Raw genomic sequence first — 6,408 nt, forward strand, 5'->3', positions numbered from 1 at the left:
CGCCGCTCGCGTCCGGTGTAGACACGGTGTAACATTGGTTTTGCTTTGTTTCACAGAACTAATAGTTGCCTGGGTTGCGTACGCATGTGTGGGGCGGAGCTATCAAAATAGGGGTGAGACCCTTTTGGGGTAGGAGCGTGTTTGTTTTGGTGATTTCAAATGTCAACATTGGCTACCAGGAATCGCTTACCCCACCTTTAATGTCAGTAGCTATAAGTTAGATGAGACTGGGGTTAGTCAGCACACTTTTTATTCTTTGCTGAATATCTTTGGTGGAACAAATATTAACATACCCCAACTAGGTGCTAATTAAATCTTAAATTCTTAGTTGAAAACAATATTGTCAGCAAATATTTCATGACTTTGGTTAATTAATGATGAAATGTATGTTGTCTATTTGTGCAAACCAAACAAATCATATTAAGGTTGGTTGACAGTTAACACAGATTGTGTGATTGGTTGGGACCATGTTAAAAACACAGAAAGAAATGACATTGTTTATTTTAAACCAGGACAACGGAACTCAACATCTTATATCATTATTAATGTAATTAATATATTATATTAATACAATTATGATTAATGTGATTGTTTAATGATTAATTTGTTAATTATTTAATCGTTATGATTTGGAATTAATATGAACAATTTTAAGTTTGTTTGTATCCATGTGCTTGGGTGAACAGATGGCCAGTCTATCACAGGAATGTAAAGATACCCATGACTATTAACCAAAACTAAAATATAGTAGAAGACCAACCTCAGTCTCCCCAACATTTATACATTTCAAGTTAAATGCGTTTAGATGTACTGTAATTAAGTAAAGTAAAACGTTTATTCATATGTCACAAGAACTAACCAGATGATGGCTGGGTATGTCCAATGTTATGAATTTCTTGAAGGAACTCTTGCACAACAGCCATCATTTCTTCCGCAGTGTCCACTTCAACGAGTCTTCCGCTCGCCCACTGCAGACCTCTAACCATTGTCTGTAATCTATTAAAAAAAACAGAAAGAGTAAAGTCGTGTCTGAAAGCTCTATACCAGGGGTGTCCAAACTCGGTCCTGGAGGGCCAATGTCCTGTAGAGTTTTGCTCCAACTTGCCTCAACACACCTGCCTGGAAGTTTCTAGTATGCCTAGTAAGACCTTGATTGGATGGTTCAGGTGTGTTTGATTAGGGTTGGAGCTAAACTCTGCAGGACACCGGCCCTCCAGGACCGAGTTTGGGCACCCCTGCTCTATACATTCAATAATACTATTGATCTGACTGTACTGACGCTGCTGTATGAAACTGAACTAAGCTGACATCACTATCTGAAGAACCAACCTACTTTTATAGATGAAATATGAACTAATTATTATAATTAAAAATAACTGATTCAGCACTGAACTGACAGCTAAACAATGACAATATACTACTTTTCTTTTTTTTTTCTGCTATCACTATAAAGCTGCTTTGAAACAACCTGTATTGCGCTGTATAAATGACGGTGACTTGACTTGAATCAGTAGGCGGGCGGTGCCCTATGCCGCCCATCAGCGCGTACCTTATGACTTAACTTGAAATTATGGACTGAATAGTATCCTCTTCCACATTGTCTGATAGACACAAGTGAGCGCATTCCTGAAAAATTAGCTTGCAATTGTTCACAAAATTTCTCAACGCCATCGTTCCTCTGCCGCGTGTATTTTGAAACACTATACTCCTCCTTCATTCGTAACACGACGTCATTATCATGTGACCATAGATAGCGCTGACATGCGACCATGTGCTATGGTACATACGATGGCACGTCACATTTATATGCATTATTCATTAATGACATGTCCTTAGGTAGATATTTACGTCCACGCGTTATATCGTCTGTACACGTAACGTCTAAAAAAATATCTGTCTTTACGGCCTTCCATATTTCCCTTCCGAGGGAACTTCGAACTGCGTCCTCTAGGGGTCGCTATGGGGAACGCCTTTGGCGTGACCAGTGTCTGAAGCATACATCTAAACACGACAATTAGGGCTGTCGCGATAACCGCAATATCGCAATACCGCTATTGACGGGCAAACCGCAGAGGAATGCAAGAACCGCAGCAACCGCGATTTTTGCGTGTTTTCTTTTTTTGTAAGGTTATGCCCTTCTCGTTTTACACTTCATGCATGTGGACTGAATATTAAACAAGTTAGTAATGATAACATAATGTGTACCATGCTGATTTGTACAGAGGCTCCGTAGATTTGCACTTAACAAGCCTAAACAGACAGTGAATGAGAGAGAGATCGACTGAGCGCGTGTGATTACTTGCGCCTGTCCTCCAGGTCGAGGCATATATATTTGTGAAAATAGGTTGTCATGTCCAAGGAAAGCGATATCTCTGTCGTAGCATCGATTGACGCATAGCTGGTCAGCTGAGCCTTCTAAAGTGGCGCTCAAAGTTAAAATGGTTTCAACAGTGTTTCATTACCTCTCTCTTTGAATGAATCAGCGTTTTTGAACGTGTAGTTGAATGAACGGTTTATAGATTCACTCAAAGACAGTCCCTTTCCACCACCTTGTGGCGCAACATTGTAACTGCACTGACTGATAGCCCGTCTAGAATGCGCAGCAGGAGGAAATATCAATAGAAAGTCTCTTGTCCAGTCAGATTAAGAGATCAGATTACAACTAGGCTAACTGTTATACATATAGGCTAACGATAGCCTAACGATCTTATTGTCAGGTTTATGTTCTGTTATGTGGACCGTTATTTTGCCAGTCAGATTAGAAGATCAGAACTAACTGTTATACATATAGGCTAACGGTAGCCTAACGATCTTATTGTCAGGATTATGTTCTGTTATCTGGACCGTTATTTTGTGATTCTCTTCCGTTTACTTCCTGTTTCAACAATATTTAGTTTCGGTTTCATTGGTTTCTGAATATGACCTCGTTAGTTATATCGCGATAATACCGCATATCGCGCTATTGAGCCACTCAGAATTACCGCAAGGGAAATTTCCTCACCGTGACAGCCCTAACGACAATGATATTGGCCGGCGATAGCCTATGACGTAGAACACGTCATCCTCTTCTTCGTCTTCACTGACCGTTTGTTTATGTTAACATTATAGGACCTTATAATTTCAAGTTGACGATTTACCTTTTGATACCTGCTTCTTAACTCCCTGCGAGGACAATGTGGACTTCGTGAAAAATGTATCCATTAAAAAAGATGGGACAGTACCGACTTTATTTGGACAAACTTGCTCCTCTGCATTACAACCTATAAGTATGATTAATTAATGTGTACATTTTCTTCCAGGTGTTCAAAATATGTAGTTTTGTGTTTTATATTGTGTACACAGTGAAAAGTGAAAGTCTCCGGCTAACTCACATTATTACTATCTTATTGAAATAATCTGCTAATCATCTGTGGGCTCACCATTACCTAAAACTGTGCCAGCTAATGCAAATTACCAGTTGTTCTTATTACTGTGAGTAATGATTAAAGATGGCGCAAGATTAGTTTGACATGTTTTAATGTTTCAGTCATTCAAGTTTATTGATACAGTTCCCTCATGATGGTTTTGTTTTTCCACACTGATCACATATGAAAGGCATTTCTCCAGTGTGAGTTCTTTTATGGCTATTAAGCGATCCTAGTTGTGTAAAACTCTTTCCACACTGAGGGCAGGTGTAAGGCTTCTCTCCAGTGTGAGTTTTCATTTGGGCATTAAGGCGTTTCCGTTAGTTGAAACTCTTTCCACACTGAAAGCAGGTGAAATGACTTCTACCCTGTGTCTTCCGAGTTCTTCTTTTTGAGGAAGTCTTTTCACTCTGCAAGCAGCTAAGATTGTTTCCTTCAGTTATGAACTCAGGTTGCTCTTCGTTTACATCATTCAGTTCCTGATTCTCCTCTCTCAGTGGCATCAGATCTGAGTTGAAACCAGACAAACAAGTTTAAACTCAGTTTAATTGCACAAAATTACAAATGGACGCATACTTTGAGAGCGCTTCACAAGATATATTCCAAGTTCTGTCATTTAACTCTAGATGCCGCAAACTGATGATATCACAGCGTTAACTACTTGGCACAAGCTGATTGGTTCATGTTGCATCTGCAGCCAATGAGCTTGCTCCTTTACTTAGCATTCACTAGAGCAGTCGCAGCTCGCTTTCAGAGTTCCTCTGAAAAATCAACGTCTAGATAAGTGAATTGTCTTTACTCCTTTTTCAGTGCATTACTGCATTCAACAGCTTTAAATTGCTTTTGCAAACATACTAAACGTCTAAAACCAAGCGCATATTATTCTGTACAAAGTGTTAAAAAAGTGAGCAAAAATAATAATTTTATGTATCTCATGATGGGTGGTGCGGTTCCCAAATTTGGCATGTCCCCATCAGAACATGGTGTTGATGAAGCCTACCAACTTTCATTAGGGGTTCAAGTGTGTAACGCCGAAACCCATTGTTTTTGTTAGGATTATTATTATTATTCTGCCCTAAAACTGATTGTGCAGCCCAAACTGTAAGGCCTAGAGAGCTGAAACTTGGTCAGATTGTAGTATTCCCCCAGTCTGCGTCACAAGGACTAATCCTGATCGGCCTGATGGTGGCGCTACAGTGACCAAAATAAATTAGAAAAACAGCTATAAGTTTGGACCCGTTTGTCATAGACTCAAGTGTCTTATATCACTGGAATCCTTGGCTCAATCAAAACAAACTGTCTATCTCAGATTTCATTTCCATTATGCAAATTTTACCTACTAAACCTACTATTGCAAACTCCTCATAGGCCTTTTGTCAGATTGACTCCACACTTGACATGAACCATCTAGAGACCGTCACGGCAAAAAATTACCAAAAGAATTTCGATCGGTGATTCACAAGTGAAACAGGAATCCAAAACGTTCAACGTGGGTGAAGCCACTTTTGCTAAAATGGATATAACTCTTGAACAAAATTAGATTTTTTTCACTAAATGTGGTACACATACACAAATCTTGGAGCTTGGACACTAGATGGCGTTATAACAGGCAAATGTTTAAAAACAGTTATAACTACATAACTGTTAGTCCGATTGACTTGAAATTTGGCATGCAGTGTCATTGTCCAAGTTGCCATGACGTTCAATGAAGATATTCGTGTATCTCAAAAAAACATGGCCACCATCGGCCAATGAAGTTTGAGCACCTATTAGACAAGGTTAATGGAGGCCTATCGGAACGAAACTCAGGCTGTGTTCGAAATGGCATACTTGCTTACTGCTTAGTACACAGTTCCCTGATAGCACACGTACATCTCGGAGACATCTATTTGACGTCTGCATTTACATCTGCAAGACGTATTTTTTAGAGAGTTTGCTCATCTGCAATACGTCTATAGGACGTTTCCTTTTAGATGTCAAACAGACGTCTATTAGATGTCTTTAAGATGTTTATGATTTAGAATGTATGTAAAACTGACATCTGAAAGATGTCTGTCAGATGTTTGTAGACAGCAGATGCTTTCCAGATCAAGAGACCTTTAACAGACATCTTGCAGATGTACGTGTGCTATCTGGGTTCATACTGCCTACTATTTTTTAAACAATAGTGTGTGAAACAGTATACAACAAGCAACAAATGTTTCGGAGTAGTGTGCTACAGTGTCGTCACATAACAAACACTGAACATTAATTCAGCACAGCTGTGGAGGCTGTTATCTTACAAATATATGTGCTAACCATTATTTTTTAAGGCTTGTTAATAAGGCTTCATACTAGTAAACAATGCTATATTGCCCAATTTAACTCATTTCATAATTGGTGGACTTTACATATTGAACAGAACTGAATCAACTCCGAGCTGTATTTAACTCTTTAGGTGCCAGGGATTTTTGGAAAAATGCTGGATTTTGACATCAAGATTTCAAAAGCTTGTGGCTTGAAAGGGTTTAAAGATAGAGATCTACTGTAAATTAGAAAAATGTTGGGCATGAACGAAAGTTTATGTGGGGTGTAAATATACTAATCTAATTGGCATATTATGATGTCATCCCTCTTGAATGTCATAATATTCAGGAAAGAGTAGATATTGAATTGATGTTTGAACTTATTTGCATGTTGTTGTTTTTTTGTCTTTTTATCCTCATTCCAAATGATCAGAAAAGAGGAAACCAAAAGTTTAATCTGGCCGCAGAGGAACACAACTGAGTTGCCTGATATACAGAGACGTAATCCCAAAACAGAGCTTTACACTTGCGCAATACGGAAATATCTGCTAAATGTGCTACTTATCTTTGTCAACCTGGCAACCATGTGCACACGCACTCCCTCCACTGTGGATAAACACGCTTGTTTTCTGAAAACACCGGTTAGTTTGCAGTTTAGCGATCTCTACTTCAAGTCTATTCTCAGAAAAGTGTGATTCATCAACTGTTCATTTACGACA

The sequence above is a fragment of the Sinocyclocheilus anshuiensis genome, unplaced genomic scaffold (assembly GCF_001515605.1).
Source record: "Sinocyclocheilus anshuiensis isolate Anshui unplaced genomic scaffold, SAMN03320099.WGS_v1.1 scaffold1040, whole genome shotgun sequence".
In the NCBI taxonomy this organism is placed as follows: domain Eukaryota; kingdom Metazoa; phylum Chordata; class Actinopteri; order Cypriniformes; family Cyprinidae; genus Sinocyclocheilus; species Sinocyclocheilus anshuiensis.